Genomic DNA, 17,138 nt, shown 5'->3' on the forward strand with positions numbered 1-17,138 from the left:
AATAACTTCTACCTCACCGTCCTCTACAGGATCTTCCTGAAAGCCCTTAATAGCAGCAAACTCTTGCTTAAAGCCCTTACCCCAAGTCTCCTTAACTAGTGGTGGTGGTTGTGGTAGCTTCTCGACAGCTGCCCAAGTAGCTGTAACCTCTGCTGGTGATACAATTAGAGCTTAAGGCTCTCCCTCTATTCCACTAACTTCTTAATTATCGAATGTTCCTTTCTGCGGAGGCCTGTACGAGTGCTGAAGACACTTATTTGCCTTAACTATATCCATTCGCAATCGTGAGCGACAATCCTCTAGTAAAATCTTACAGCTACTAAATAGCCGCTCGCACTTATCTGATATAGGAGGCACTGCAAGAATATTAAGGGCAAAGCGAGCAAGATTAGGCTGGCTCTTAAAGCAATTAATCCAGTATTATATAACGTTAAAGTGTTCACTCTCGCTAATAGCCTCGCAATTGGTTTCTAAATATTCTTATAGACGATCCTTTAGCAGTAGTTAAGAGGGCTTAAATTAAGAGACTTTTAGACGCTTGTGAGCTCGGGCAGAGGTATAGATCTTCTTACTTTATAGCTCTGGAGAAGCTCTCTTAGATAGATTTAAGGATGTAGAAACGTAGTTGCCTTTGTATTCTAGCCAAAGCTCTTTTACTAGAGCCTTAACTGTGGTAAGCCATTCATCTTTCTGAGCTTTATCCTCCTATTGCTGCTCAAACCATAATATTTTAAGCGTTGGATTAAGGACGATTGCTGCATAATAAGCTGCAGATTTGTTAGCTTTCTTATAGTACTTCTCACACTTTAACCAAGCTGCCTCTAAGCAACCAGCTAAGTACTTGTAACTCTGTAACTCTATACAATGTTGGCCACGGAGGTAGCCTTACTACGGAGGTGCGACGGGTGCTATTCGACGTCCGTATTAGACGGTGTCAGTCTAGTTTTCAACCTGTATCATCACTCTCTAGGGACCCCTGTAGGAGGTCAATTTCTTATATATATTAGGGCTCTTAGAGCAACCTTGAATAAAACAGATCACTCGCTCAATTCTGTGTCTATACCTATCAGCTAAGCCTATGTCATCTATCGTAATACCAGCCTAGCTGAAAGTTATGAGCCCGGTAACCTTCTAAGCACCAAGGAGATCTCAGTGCATAGTTCGTCACGAAATATCGCGTCCTTTACGCGTAAGCGCGTCTCTTTACGTAACCTCTCTCGAACCTTAAAACAAAAGCCACTATAGTAACCACGGACTCTACTAATCCTCTTTTGCTGACCTAAAAAGACTGGCCTTTATAGTTTTAATTTATCCGTTAAGAAGCAAGTTTTGCGAAGGTCTGGGACTATGTAGACCTAGATAATGTTAGCGACTCAGTCAATCGAGGCACGAGCACGGCAAGAGGGACGCGCAAGCCTGTACGATTGGTAGTCTATAAACGAGGATCTAAAGCTAGAGAAAGGAAAGGAGAAGAAGAGCAGCGCTGGTTGAAGTAGGGTTCTTTTTATGCGGTCTTCTAGTTACGTGACCGCGAAGTTCTGTTAAGTTCTGCCAACTAAGTTCTGCCAAGTTCTGCCAACCAAGTTCTGCCAGTGCCGTAACATTACCCCCCCCTTCGCAAAAGCCTGCCCTCAGGCTTTGTAGTTCGTATTATGCTTATAGGGCGTTCTTATCTTTATGTTCTTCCGGTAGCTTGTCGTCTTCGCTATACTAGCACTCCATCCACTCGTCTAGGTACTTTGGGGGTCCTGGTTTATTAGGGTAGCAGTTATGGAATTCTTAAAGCTTATGGGGACTGCTAATAAAGTTCCATATAGGGTACCAGGTAGGATCTGGGTTATAGCCTTTCCAATTAACGCGGTACTTTAGCGTTTTCCTTACTAGTTTATAGGCTAGTACTTCTTTAATTTCCTATTTATTATCGCTATTGACTTAAATCGGTAGGGGAGGTTCGTTCTTTTGTCTAGGTAATAGGTTGTTTATAGCTTTCCGTAGCTTATCCGGTAAGAAAACGGGATAAACCTTAATTAAATCCGGGAGCTTTACTTTATACGAGTTACCTATCTTCTTAAGGACCTTATACGGTCCCGCTATTTAATAGTCTAGCTTACGGCTAGGCCGTTCCGTCTTTTAGTTCTTTATTATAACCTAGACCATATTACCTACGGTAAGGTCGGGTTCGCGCCTATACTTATTTACCTGCTGTTCTATTAATTTTTAGGCCTTTTCTAGATTTGTATGGGCTACCGTCTAGGCTTCCTCTAAGCGCTTAGCGTACTGCTAGGCTTCCTTATGAGATAGTTTCTTACGTATGGTCCGTGGTCCTTCTAGTCTATCCCAGTTAAAGCTTATTTAGGGTAAATACCCTATTTCTAGTTAAATAGGTGCAAATCCCGTAGAGTTATAGGGTAGGGTCGCCTGGGCGTAGTCTATTAGGGGTAGTAGTTCGCCCTAGTTGTCCTAGAAGTAGTTAATAAAAGGCCGGAGTCTCTAATTTAAATATTAATTTATAATTTCCGTCTGGCCGTCTATCTAGGGGTAGTATGCTATAGAGAGCTTTAGCCTAATACTTAGGATCTAGGTAAACTCGTTCTAGAAGGCTGATATAAATTATAGGCTGTAATTGAATATAATAGTATCTGGTGGTCCGTAAATGCGGTAGACGTAGTAGATATATAGTTAGGCCGCCTCCTTAGCATTAATATTCTTATAATAGGGAATTAAAAACGGGCGCTTGCTAAAGCGGTTAACTAGAATTATAACTATATTATATCCGTCGCGGTCTGTTAGTAGCTTATAAAAGTCTATAGAGATATACTGCTAGGGGCGGTCGGGTATTAGAAGAGGTTTTAATAGTCCTAGGGTCTTATCTTGTGGAATTATAGATCTACGGCAGCTATCGCAGTTCTATATATAACGGTTAATATCTATAATTATTCCGGGCCAGTAGTAGCAGTCACCAATAATTTTACGGGTTTTATTTTTTCCAAAGTAGGCCGTAGAGACCTAGGTATAAGCTTCGGTAATAAGCCGGGTCCATAAGTTTTATTCCTTAGCTACTACTAGCCGTTTCTAGTGCTTAAGTAGTCCGTTTTTAAGGGACTATAGGCTGGCAACGTTCTTTACCTTTTTACGGTATTCCTATAGAGAGGGGGTCGTTTGGTTGGCCTATAGTAGTTTATTAATAAGGTTAAGTTTAGAGGAGTTAATAGGATATATCTTAGCGCCTAAGGAGTCTGTGCTTAGTTCTACCTGTATCTGGGGGTCAAGGTGTTTTAGTTATAGTAGCGTCTAGGTCTATAGTGAGATCTTTACAGCCGTCTAGTTATCTAGGTCTTGCTTACGCCTTATAAGAGCGTCTGTATGGTTTGTAGCGCCTAGTTTATATATAATTAAGAAGTTAAACTAAGATAGGGTATCCGCCTAGCGTGCCTACTGGGCTGTAAGGGCCTTGGTTGTTATAAAGTATTCTAGGGCCTTATAATCTGAAACTACCTTAATTAGCTTAGGGGTCCCCTCTAGCTATGTACGCTAGTGCTAAAAGCTAGAGATAATAGCTAGTATTTCTTTGTTATGGATGTGGTAATTTAGCTTAGTATCTATTATAGTCTTTAAATAGTATATAATAGGGTGCTACTCTCTATCCGGTTGCTTCTGGGGAAAAATACTAGCTATTACGCTATTTAAGGCATTAGTTTCTAGCATTAAGGGCCGTTTTAGGTTAAAATAGGCAAGTAGGGGAGCCGATACTAGCCGTTTCTTAAGCTTATTAAAGGCCTGCCTATATATAGCGTTAAAGTGAAAGGGCTGGTCTTTTTTAGTAAGACGGTTAAAAGGCTAGGCGATTCTGCTATAGTTCTTAATAAAGCGTTAGTAGAAGTTATAAAACCCTAAAAAGGATTATACCCCCTTTATGGTCCGTAGGGGTGCCTACTAGTTAATTACGGCCGTTTTCTCTAGGTTAGTTTTAATTCCGTCCGTACTAATAATAAAACCTAAGTACTTTATACGCTTAACACTAAACTCTAACTTCTTAATGTTAACCTAGAGGCTAGCCTTACGGAGCCATTATAGGACTTTATAGACGTACTCCTTATATTCTAGCTCGTTCTCGGAGTAGATTATAATATTATCTAAATAGGCCGTATAGAAATCGTTAAGGTAGTTAAAGAGTATATTATTTATATACCGCTGGTACATAGCTAGTCCGTTAGTTAGTCTAAAAGGGAGCACTTTATATTTATACGTTCCGTAATGGGTCCGAAACGTAGTAAGATCTTTAAACCTAGGGTTTATCCTAATTTGGTAGAAGGCCTAGCGGATATTAAGCTTTATAAAGACCTTAGCTCTACTTATTTAGGCTAGAGTCTTATTAAGTAGGGGTAGCGGATAGTGATCCTTACGGGTTATATTGTTTAGCTTATAGTAATTAATATAGAAGCGGAGTTCTTTATTTAGCTTTTTAATAAAGAGAATAGGCGAGGCAAAAGGGGCTTGGCTAGGCTTAATAAAGCCCTTATTTAGGTTATTAATAAGATACTACTTTATAGCCTGCAATTTGGTAATAGACTGCTTATAGAGGGGGCTAAAGCTAAGGATGTTTTCTTTGCCCTGCTTAATCTTAATCTTATAGTTATATGGTTGGTAAGGTGGAAGTATATTAGACACTGCTTTGGAGAATATATCTTTAAATTTCTGGTGTTAATAGGGTAGCTTTTATTCTACTAGTTTCTTATCCATAAGCTCGCTTTCTTATCTACTAAGCTTATTTCCCTTTTCCTTAATTATTTAATTAATTTTGTATAAGCTTGTTATAAAGGCAACGGTATTAGGCTGAACTAAGTTCTGGTAGAATTCTACGGCACTAATACAGCAGACATTAACTAGTGGGAGGTCCGCTAGTTTCCTTACAGCCGTTTTCCAGACTATATTTTGCGGTCTAGGGTTTATAATCTTTCTTAGCTCCTATTCCATCTTCCGTAGGTTATCCCTCCAATCTATTAGTTTAGTATAATGTCTAACGTCCCTTACTGTTCTTTATAGCTGTATAGGGCCTAAGCTCTCTATAGGGGGCTTTTTAGGTCACTATTAACTTCCTAGGTCTTTAATGCGGGTGGCGTGATATAGGTAGTCTAGAGGCGACGTAGTATACGGATCCGTTGCGAATTAAGCTGTATATCTTTCTTAAAGGCCTAGTCCCTACGCATAGCATTAGCCTAGTAAATAGTATTAATCTAGGGCCGTATAAGGTTTTCTATTATAATGCTAATTTCTTTTATAAAGGAAGGGGTTGGGGGTAGGGTTTTGGGCTAGGTAAGCCATCTACTCCGTATGTCGAGCTATAAGCCTAAATAGGCTAGCTATTTTCGCCCTAAGATTATATTATGGCTACCTAGGTCCGTAATAAGAAAGGGGGTGTTATACTACCTTTGTCCGTTAACACAGAGGTAAATCCGTAAAATAGTCGTAATGGGTAGTCCTATCTGCCTATTGTACCCGCGGATAGGAATTGGTTTAGGTAGTTCTTTAATAGGTATATTTAGAAAGTTAGCCAGCTTTACAGTATACTGGGTATCTATTAAGGCGAAGGTATTTACTTTAGAGTTAGCTAAAGCAGAGGTTAAAACTTAGTATCTATTGCGGAATAAAGTATAAGGGATAGTGCAGCTTCTTCTACTAACTAGCCGACTTAGATTAATATCTGACATATTAATCCCTTTTAACCTTAGAGAGGAGTCTTCCTCTAGGGTTCCTCTTTTTCCAACTCCGTGCTATTCTCCTAGATTAATAAAACCTTGTCCACTTTTACGTTTGTTAGGCAATCCTTTATATAGTAACCTTTTTGTCCGTAAGAGAAGCAAGCTTCTTAATTACTAAGGGCCTATATATAGGGGTTACTATATATAGGCTAAGCATTTGCCGGACCTATAGTAGGGCTAGCCGCACGGCTAGCTACTAAATTGGCGGTAGGCTGTACGGGTGGTGCTATAGGGGTTACTAATTGTGCCAGGGCATTGCGGGCTGTTCTTATATTACTTATTATCTGATTTAAAGGGTTTCTGGCTTTATACCGTTTAGCGCGTACCTTAATTTGGTAGAGGCCTTGGTTAATAGCCAAGCACTAGTCTATAAGTTTCTTTAGCGTCTATATAGTAGTAAAAACTAGCAGTACGGCTTGCTGTAGGTCTAGCATTAGATCTTCCTAGGGAATTTAAGCCTGGCCGGCTAGGTACAAAAAGCGGGTCTAAAAGGCCAAGAAGGTCTCTGTTGTTTTTATATTTAGGCTTTTATAATTAAGTTGGGCGTTCTATACTTTAAAGGGGTCCTTATAAATAGAAGACAGGTAGATAATTATCTCTTCTTTAGAGAGGAAGGGCTCTGCTAAGTCCTGTGCGTACCGTGGACGTAGGTGCATCTATGCGTCCCTACTGGTACGGCCGAAGACGTAGGCCATTTTAGCCTAAGTGGTAGGGAAGTAGTCCGTATTAACTTTAAGCTTATCCTATAATTAAAGCTTTTAATTATTAAATATAGGGTTGGTTCCGTCTGTAAGTAATAGGGGGTCCGCAACCTTTGCGGACCGCGACGATGCTAATACTATATGTTAGGCTAGAGCCTTAAGGATTATAGCAAGTCTCTAGGTGTCTAATAATTCCTTACTAGGCGTAGGGGGTTCTTTAGCTTTAAGTAGCTCTTAAAGTTATTTAATTTTAGTATTAGCTGCTATAAGCTCTACTTAGGAGTTTAAGTTAGTTGCTGTTTTACTATTAGAGGTATTTAAGGGTCCTATAGCTGCTTTACCGGCTACTGTATTTCTTGGCATCATAGTACGGTTATTAGGGTAACCTCTAGTAGGATTCTGCAGGGGTTCTAGTCTGTACGTATTCTATAGGTCTTATTGTTCTTTTTTATTCTTCTAATTCTGGTAATATTCTTTAGGTCTAATTCTATGTTCTGTTCTGGTTCGTGGTCCGTAGATATATTTAAGTTCCTTCTCAGGAAGAAAGGGTAGTTAAGCTTTAGATAATATTAGCGACTTAGTTAATCGAGGCACGAGCACGGCAAGAGGGACGCGCAAGCCTATATGATTGGTAGTCTATAAACGAGGATCTAAAGCTAGAGAAAGGAAAGGAGAAGAAGAGCAGCGCTAGTTAAAGTAGGGTTCTTTTTATGCGGTCTTCTAGTTACGTAACCGCGAAGTTCTGCCAAGTTCTGCTAACCAAGTTCTGCCAAGTTCTGCCAACCAAGTTCTGCCAGTGCCGTAACAGATAAGGCGGAGAACGAAATTAAAGAAAACAATGAGCTAGATATACCCTTAATAGCAGCAGCTCCTATAGCACCAGTAGCGGCTTCTGTAGCACTAGTAGCAGCTCCTATAGCACCTGTAGCAGCTCTAGCAGCAACTCTATTATCTACTAGAATAGCTATACCTAGGTTATTAAGTTAGTAAGGATAACAAACTTAGCAATCTTTAGAGATATAGAGAATGCTTTTTAAGCTCTATAAGCTTTAATGGTAAGACTACCTAAAGCGGGATAAGAAGCTCTATACCTTTATAGCACTATTATATGCTACTATAGGCACCAACTTCTTGGGATATTTTAAAAACCTTATCACACTATATTTAATTTTGGGGCAGCTAAAAAAGGTAGTAAAGCCATCTTAGGCTACGCTATAGTAAATGGTACTAGACGATCTTAAGAAACGGAAACAAAGGCCTAAACATTAGACTTTAGAATCTTAGCTTTAGCTTTATATTACTATTATATAAAATAGTAAAGAGCTAGAGGAAGGGTTAATAGAGGTAATAGAAAGTAGTATTATATAAGCCTTTATCTAGAACTATAAGGAAATCTATCCAGCTCTGTATTATGCCTTTATTTAAAAGGTAGTAAAAAGGTTAGAGAAGCTCGAAATGGCGATAATAATTAAGTAATTTAACCTTCTCTATAAGCATCCAAATACGGGACGTAACGCCTATGCTATACTCTTAGGACAGCCATCTATAGATCCTACAACGTCTACTACCCTAGTACCTTCTTAATTACCTAAGGTAAAGTGCTTTACTTATAGTTTACCTTATAAGTTAAAGAACTATAAGCAACTGTTTTAGTCTCTTTAAGGTCCGAACTTTATACTAAATAATAGTTATTTAAGGAAGTGTTAAGAATAGCTTAAGGTCCTAATAAATAAGTAGTATTATAATAAAAGGCTTAAGTAGATTAAGCAGGAAGGTCCTAGGTTAAGGACGTCTCTATTAGCTTTATCTACTACTAAAAAGATTAAGGATCTAGACCAACCTTAAGCTATAGCGGCGGCTGTAATAATATCCTTTTTATTATTAATATTATCGCAGGATTATCCGGATCTGTCGTTAATTAATGCCTAGGGGTACAACACTATAGCAGACACCCACTTCTATAACAATATTAGGTACTTCCGTAACTTTAAGCTAAGTATATTTATAGTAATAGCTAGAGATTCTGGGGCAGAAATCTATAGATACGGTGATATTAACTTAGCAATTAAGGTAGGTAAATAACGCCTAACTTGGTATCTAATATTAAGGAACATTGCCTACACTCCCTATTTTTATACCAATTTAATATCCGCAGTAAAGCTCCGTAGGGTTAGAGTAATTATTAACTAATCTATAAACTATCTGCGCTATAAAGATAATAGAAGCCTATTTGCCAACCTTATGGAATATAGAGATCTCTATCTTATTAATGCCATTGCCTGCTTACTACCTACTCCTACTACCTACTCCTACTACCTACTCCTACTACCTACGCTACTTCCACCAGATTCTTTAAGACCTTAGTATATAATAAAGTATGGCATTAACGCTTACTATACTATAATATGGAGTTAGTGGATTATCTACTAACTGCGGTAGATAGGGTTAAAGTAGTTAAGATAGATAGAGGAAGAACTCCGTACGGTATACTACTTTGTAAACTATATATTCTAGAAAAGATAATATAGTAGACATCTCGTAGAATATTAGTAAAGGGGACCTACCTTTTTAAATGTGTGTACTTTAATATTATTATAGAAGAAGGTGGGTTTAATGGAGATATATATATAGCTTATTTTTAGTATAACTATATAAAATACCATTATGCTTTTCCTATTAAGAACCACGAGTAAGAGATACTACTCCTACTCTTTAAATTAATGATAGCATTTGCGAAGAAATTTAATGCTTAAGGTATCCGTATTTAGCATATAGATAAGGAGCAAGGTATAGGCGCTAGGGTAAAGAATCTTATCCAACTTAACGGAGGTATTATTAAGCAATTAATACTATATACTCTAGCTTAAAATGGACCTATAAAGAGGTTAGAAAGAGCTATTTCCGAATAAGTAAGGACTATTATTATTAAAGTAAAGTTACCCGTAGATCTATGGCCCGAGTTCGTGCTTCTAGCAGTATTCCTACTTAATTAAACTCCTATTAAGTCTATTAACTAAAAGACCCTATTTAAGATGCTATATAAACGGAACCTATAGCTAGCAGGACTTTATATGGCTAGATCTTTAACCTATATACTTATTAAACACGGCATTTTTAGGAAGGTAAAGTTTAAGCCACGAGCCTAAATAGGTTATCTCGTAGGCATAGAAGCGTTAAATATCTATAGGGTATATATATTAACTACTAACCGTATTATCCGATCTTATAATATACAAATTAATAAGTTAAAGAGATATTAATCTCCTAAAACACTAGAATACCTTATTATCTTATAGGCTTAGAAGGATTGTTTCTAATAAGTCTAGGATCTATTAGATAATCTTTAAAATAGTAATAAAGACTAGATAGAGAACTTTAACGAAGAACTAGATATAGGACTGCTGTATTTAGCAAATATTAACGTTACTCCTATATTAAAAAGCATTTAGATCTTAACAAAAGAACTCCGTTAGCTACCTACCCCAAAGCTAACTCTAGAACCGTTTAAACTATTAGCATCTTTGGCGCCTTAGCAATTACTATCTACTATAGTATCTACGCCATAGATATTATCTGCTGCTTGGTTATCTTCTAAGGTTACCGAACTACTATTTATAGATCCTATACCTTGTTCCAAACCTTAAACAACAGTAGGCTTATTGTTAGGGGGTAAGAGACGTTCTGGCCGTGAAAAGCGGCCTATAGTAAAGAAGAAAGATATACTAAATTAGGATCTACAACGACGAGCCTTTGCGGTTTAAATTAATAACGGTAATAATATTATTAATCTAGATACAACACCATTAGCTTACGCTTTTTATACTGCTGCTATAAAGACATACGGATATTAAGTGTTACGGACGCTTTAAGTACGATGTTACGACTACTTGGGGAAGAGTTGGAAGAAGCTAGTTGGTTAATTTAGGCACGGTCCAAAATGGATCCGGTAGAACTATATAACAAGAAATGGTAACCAAGGTCACATAATATGCTATATAGTGGACGAGAGGAACGGGAGGAACTTACGTACCTTATATATAAGACGTACATTACATATAAGAAGGATTTTATAGGAGTACGGTTATGTATTTAAGGACCCTTAGTCCCTACCTAGATAGTTCCTTCCTTGTAGTAATTCTTAGAATATAATTAAAGTTAATTTATTAGGCAACTACTCCACCAGTTATTATTACGTTGTTAACTTTAATTTGCATTACCTATATACCTAGCCCATTAACGAGCCTACCGTAGTTCCTACTATAAGGTTCCGTTACACAATTACTACCTAGTTACGGTATTAAATATAGAAAGTTAAATAACATGCCACCAAAAGTAGCCACCACAACGCCATTGACGGCGGTAACTACTTTAAGGTCAGGCGATACCAGTATAGCAGATACTAACTTATAGCAACTTGTAACGGTTAGACAACTATAAGAGATAGTTAACCAGTTAATAGAAAATAATGTAGTACTTAAAACTAGGATTAACGGGATAGGCGCAGTAAAGGTTAAGTTACTATTAATTAAAAGATTCTTGGGAGAGAGATTGAAGCTTAAAGGATTCCTTATATAAATGCACTTTAAGGTCGCGCAGGAAGGAGCTAAGCTGGCAACACCTATGGATTAAATAGCGTATGCAGAATTGTTCTTAATAGGAAAATCACTTAAATAGTTTAAGCCTTACCTTATGGAAATCTAGGTAAATGGAATAATAACTACGAACTAAGAGGTATGGTTTATATTCTTAAGCTAAAACAGATTTATAGAACAACTTATATAAATGTTTAAAGACCTAGAGGCAGTAACTATAGCAGAAAGAAAACTTTAAGATATTACGTAATAAACCTTAGCAATTAAATATATAACATAGTTTTAGACGCTGGTAATATAAGTAGAGTAGAATAATAGGGCGCTTATGGTATAGTATAAACAGGGACTTAAGGCTAAAGTCTAGGACGCAATTATCCTAATAAAAGATGCGGATACCCTAAGGGAACTAATAGATTAGGCGATTAAGATTAATAACTAGATCTACTAAAGGGAATAAACTAAGAGAGGTTAAAATAGAGTTCTATAGTTATATAAGGCGTAGAGTACGCAACAACTAAAGCTAAGTTAGAAACTATAGTATAGCGCAGAGCTAATAGACCTAAGCGGTACTAAAGAAGCCTATAAGAGATAAAGTAAGAAACTATAAAAACCTAGAGGTTAAGGATCTAGTAATTATAGGACTAAGGAGTAAAGGCTAAACCAGGGATCTTAGCAGCAGAAGATGTTTAGGCAGACTCTATAGCAAAGTTAATGGTTTAAAAATAGAGCTTATATAAATTATAGAAAATAAGGTCACTTTGCGAGGGATTATAAAGATAGTTAGAGTTACTATATAATAAAGGGAACTAGACTAATAGTAGGAGACATATACGTATAGAGGAATAATAGTATACTACAAGGAACAAAAAAATGTTTAATTAGAAGTTTTACGTTTTGTTATAATAACGTATACTAAATTTATAAAGACGCTAAGTATGGCGTAAGCTATTGGCTATAGGAGCTAAAACCTATAGAGTATAGAGGAACTAATAAACTAGTTTGCAGATCAGATATTAAGGATAATAAATTTAATATAGGCGAAATATTTTATAATAATAAGGTAATAAAGGCGGTTTACTAGGAACGCGTAGACCTTAAAGATATTATATAAGAGGTAGAGGATAATTCCACTATAGAATAGGAAATATTAGTAGGGATTAATACCCCGCTAGACATAATATCTATCGCTTTATGGGACGTAAGAGAAATAGGATAGTAAACTACTTCGGCACTTAATAAAGGCAAAGGGCTAAAGGCTTAAGATTCTTAAGATAAGATAAGAGATAACCAAGATTCTTAAGACGAGATAAGGCAAGCTTAAGGACCTATAATAGACGATAACCAATAAAGCAAAGCAGTAGCTTAGTTTAAAGATATATAAATAAACTCGGGATAGAGTTTCTTATAGGTATAAGACTTTTAGGATAAAATAAGTAAGATTTAAGACTCTTAAGATAAGATAAGAATACCTAAGCCTAGTTAGACTAAGGCTAGAGCTAAGCTTAAGTTAAAAGCGAGCTTAGGGTTAAAGAATCTAAGGGACTAAAAATTCGGAGTATAAATAAGGACACCTATAGGTAAGAGGTAAGCAGGTTCTTTATAAATTAGAGAATCTATAGTATAAATAGCAGTTAGACTAGGAGATAGACATATAGACCTAAAAGACTTACTAGAAGAACGTAGTGTTTAACCTAAAGATTAAAATGTTAATACCAAGATCAAGAAGCAAGATAACTTTAAGAATCCACTTATAAGACGCAAAAGGAAAGAAACTATAGAGGAATTTAGGGCAAGAATTACCTTATAGCAAGAACAGAAACTAGATAAGAGATTTAGCGTACTAGGTTATATAAGGGACAGAGTACCCGTATAAAGAATTACTAATAGGCCTAGAGTAGGTATACTAAGAGCCAAGTAGCTTACTGAACTGGAATAAGAAGAGGATCTAGGGATTCTAACTAGGTTTAAGAAACAACATATAAAGGGCTGTTATAACATAGTAATAAGAAGATACTTCCTTACGGACGAGCCGTATACACTCTAGCAGCTATACTAAAAGTAGTATAGGTAAAGGCACAATAATAAGTGGGAAGATTTCTATATATAGTTGGATGAAAAAGTTATCCAAGACCACCCGATTATAGAAAAGGCGATAAGTTATATTAAAGGAGCCCTAATTATAATGTTAAAAGATCTAAAGGAGTAATTAGAGGACTAGAGAAGCGAGAGGCAAATTACAGTACCTACGAATAAAGTTGCAACGCTTAGATTAATATAAGAGAGGTTTAAACTTAAGGATAAAGACAAGCTAAGAGTTAACCTAAGACACTAAGTATATTACATATTAGCATAGATCGTATGCGTAGATAATATATATAGAGCACCAAAAGATAAGAATTAGAAATACCTAGCGAGGATATACTAGTTATTAGATAAAGCAAAATATAAAAACGCTAAGTATATATATAGTTAGCACCTAGTAGAAGTATAAAGCTAAGGGGACTTAATACTTTAGCCAGGAAGATTCCTTACGGAAGAATACTTAAATAGATAATAGTAGTGGGAATACCTAGAGAACATGTGTCTATAGTATATTAAAGACAAAAAGCAAACTAAGTATTAGCTTAAGTTAGACTAAGTATAAATAGGATTAAGCAGCTAATAGTTAGGAAAAGTAAAGGCCTATAGGACTAGAAGGAGCCAGTGGTAGAGCCTTAAACCCTTAAAGGAATTTAAGGACAACACCTAAATTTACGAGTAAAATAGTAAGATTAACAGTTTAAAGCATTAATAGATAGTAAAGTAACGCAAAACTATATCTTACTAGCAGCAGTTAAGAGAATAGGGTTACTATATAGGAAAAAGGAGTAACCTTACCTATTAGTTACGATTTTAGGAGATCTAATAACCTATAGAGGAGGGATTATCAATCTTAAAATAGGACCTATTTAGATAACCATTAAAGGAAGATAAATTAAGATATCTTTTAATATATTACTATTAGGGAATAATAAGGCAGTACTAAGAATACCTTAGTTATAGGAATATAATCTAAAGATCGATTGGATTATAGGTCAGGTTAATATTAGGGATACTTAATACCGCAAGATGCGATAATAAGCTAAGTTAGTATAGTACTAAGTAGGGGCAACCTACGAAGAAATAGAAAAGGGATTAAGTTATATACTAAAAAGATACTATAAGTATGGTAAAAGACTATAGTTACTAGAGAGTAAGAAGCTATTAAAGTATATAGTATAGGACTATAAGATAGAATTGGAACTAGGAATAAGTCTAAAGTTCTTTTTAATTTATAAGCTTACTAAGGAGGAAGGTAGAGTACTAAAAGAGTTTATTTAGGAAAACTTATAAAAGGGATATATTAAACCATCGCAGTTATTAGCGGGTTATCTAGTACTATTTATACTAAAGAAAAATGGCAAACTAAGGCTGTGTATTAACTATAGATAGTTAAATAGCATTACTAGAAAGGATAGGTATCCTTTACCCTTAATTAGCAAAATTTAAAACAGGATAGGTAATACATAAATCTTTATAAAGATAGATCTAAAATAGGCGTACTATTAAATTAGGATTAAGGAAGGCAATAAATAGAAAGCAGCCTTTAGGTTAAAGAAAGGACTATATAAGCCATTAGTTATATAATTTAGGCTTATAAACGCACTAGTAACGTTCTAAAAGCGTATTAATAACGTATTAGGAGAATACTTAGATGAATTTGTTATAGTATACCTTAACAATATTATTATCTATTTAATAACTAAGGAAGAGTATAGGAAATACGTTAAATAGGTTTTAAAGAGACTATAAGAAGAATAGATGCTAGTAGCAATTAAGAAATGCGAGTTTTTTACTAGGAAAACCGATTTTATTAGATTTATTATTAAACCAGGCTAACTTAGTATAGATTTAAAGAAGATTAAGGCTATAGTAAATTAGTAAGAACTAGAGAACGTTACGCAGTTAAGATTATTTTTAGGGTTTTGCAATTACTATAGAAGGTTTATAGCGTAATAGTTAAAAAATATTAAACTATTTACGTAATTAACGAAGAAAGAAGAACTATAGGCATAGGGAGAGAAATAGTAGAAATTGTTTAAAGAAGTTAAGAGGTTATTTACCTAGGAGCTAGTTCTTAAGATCTATTAACTAGGACTAGAGATAGTTATAAAAACAGATGCATTAGACTATATACTAGGGGTATACTTTATAGAGAAATATTAAGATAGATGGCACCTAGTAGTATATTATAGTCGGAAGATAATACTACTAGAGTTAAACTATAACATTTATAACAAGGAGTTATTAGGTATAGTTATAGCACTAAAGAAATAGAGAGCATTCTTATAAGGCACAGAGAAACTATTTATAGTTAAGACGGACTATAAGAACCTAATAGAATTTCTAATAATAAAGGAACTTAACTAAAAATAGATTAGATGGGTAGAGATGCTTATAAAATACTATTTTAAGATTTAGTATACTAAAGGTATAGATAATATAGGAGCAGACGCTCTAAGTTAAAAGGCTAAACTATAAAATAAGGAAAAGCCATTAGGGGCTTTACTGCGAAAAGATATAGACGGATTAATTAGGTACAATTATCCTAAAATTATAGCAACTTGGGAAAATAATAAACTAAAAAAGGTCTACGAGATACCGGAAAGCTTTTAGGTATAAAGAATTCTAAAAGCATAGCTAAAAGATCTATAGACAGATATATACAAAAACCGAGAAGTAAAGTATATCCTAAAAAGCATAGCAAAATAATTTATAGAAGAATTCTATAAGGGAATAACTTAAGGACATAATAGAGCTATAGGATTAGTGTTAAGACTCTAAGAGAAGTACATTATTAATAGAATTTAGGGCTTAGCGCGAAAAGTTATAAAGAAATATCTAAATTATTAGAGAAATAAATTAACGAGGTATAAGCTATATAGAGGGCTATAACCTATTAAAACACTAGAAAGACTATAGGAGGTTATATTATAGGACTTTATTATTAAGTTGCTAAAATTAAGAGATCCTATTACCGGATAAGATTATAATATAACCTTAGTAATAGTAAACAAGCTTATAAAGTAGGGATACTTTATAGCGTATATAAAAGAAATCTTAGCGGAAGATGTCGCTAGAATCTATATTAAAGAAGTATTTATAAGATATAAAGCACTAAGCAAGATTATATTGGATAGAGATCTAAGATTTATAGCAGTATTTTAGGAGGTATTCTTAGCGGAACAAGGAATTAAAGTAGTAACTTCTACCGTATATTATCCATAGATAGACGGTTAAATAGAAAAACTAAACTAGACACTAGAACAGTATCTAAGGCATTATATTAATTACATATAGAATAATTAGGTATCGCTATTACCAGTTATATAGTTTATATACAATATAACACCTTAAGAAGAAATAGGTATATTACTATTTAAGGCAAATTATAGATATAAGCTAAGGATATCGTTGTTACTATAATAGGTAAAGAAAATAAGTAGTATAGCTAAAGAAAGAATAAAGACATTAATAAATCTTTATATAGACCTTATAGAATTAGTAAAGGAAGTATAAGAGAGAATAAAAAAGTATTATAATACTAGGAGATCTAAGGGACCAGATCTTAAGGAGGGAGATAAAGTATAGCTACTATACAAAAATTTTAAGAGTTAATAACTAAGTAAGAAGTTAAACTATATTAGACTAGGACCTTTTAAAATTATATAGAGGATTTCACTGGTTATGTTTAAGTTAAACCTACTAGCTAAGATAAAGATCTACCCTATACAGTATATTGTAATACTAGAGCTAGTATACAGGAATATTAAGCTATTAGTTTATAAAGCAGATATATATAGAGGATAAGAAGAAGACAAATAGTAAGTTTTAAAGATTGTTAGTTATAAGGATATTAATAACAAAACATGGTATAAGGTTAAGTAGATAGGCTATACTAAGACTACCTAGGAACCATTAAAAAATTTAAAGAACGCTATAGGAAAGGTATAGGAGTATTAGAAGAGATTAGGTTAGGCAGTATTAATAAAGAAGAATCGCTAAAG

Source organism: Cenococcum geophilum, assembly GCF_001692895.1.
Source record: "Cenococcum geophilum 1.58 unplaced genomic scaffold K441scaffold_24, whole genome shotgun sequence".
Classification (NCBI taxonomy): Eukaryota; Fungi; Ascomycota; class Dothideomycetes; order Gloniales; family Gloniaceae; genus Cenococcum; species Cenococcum geophilum.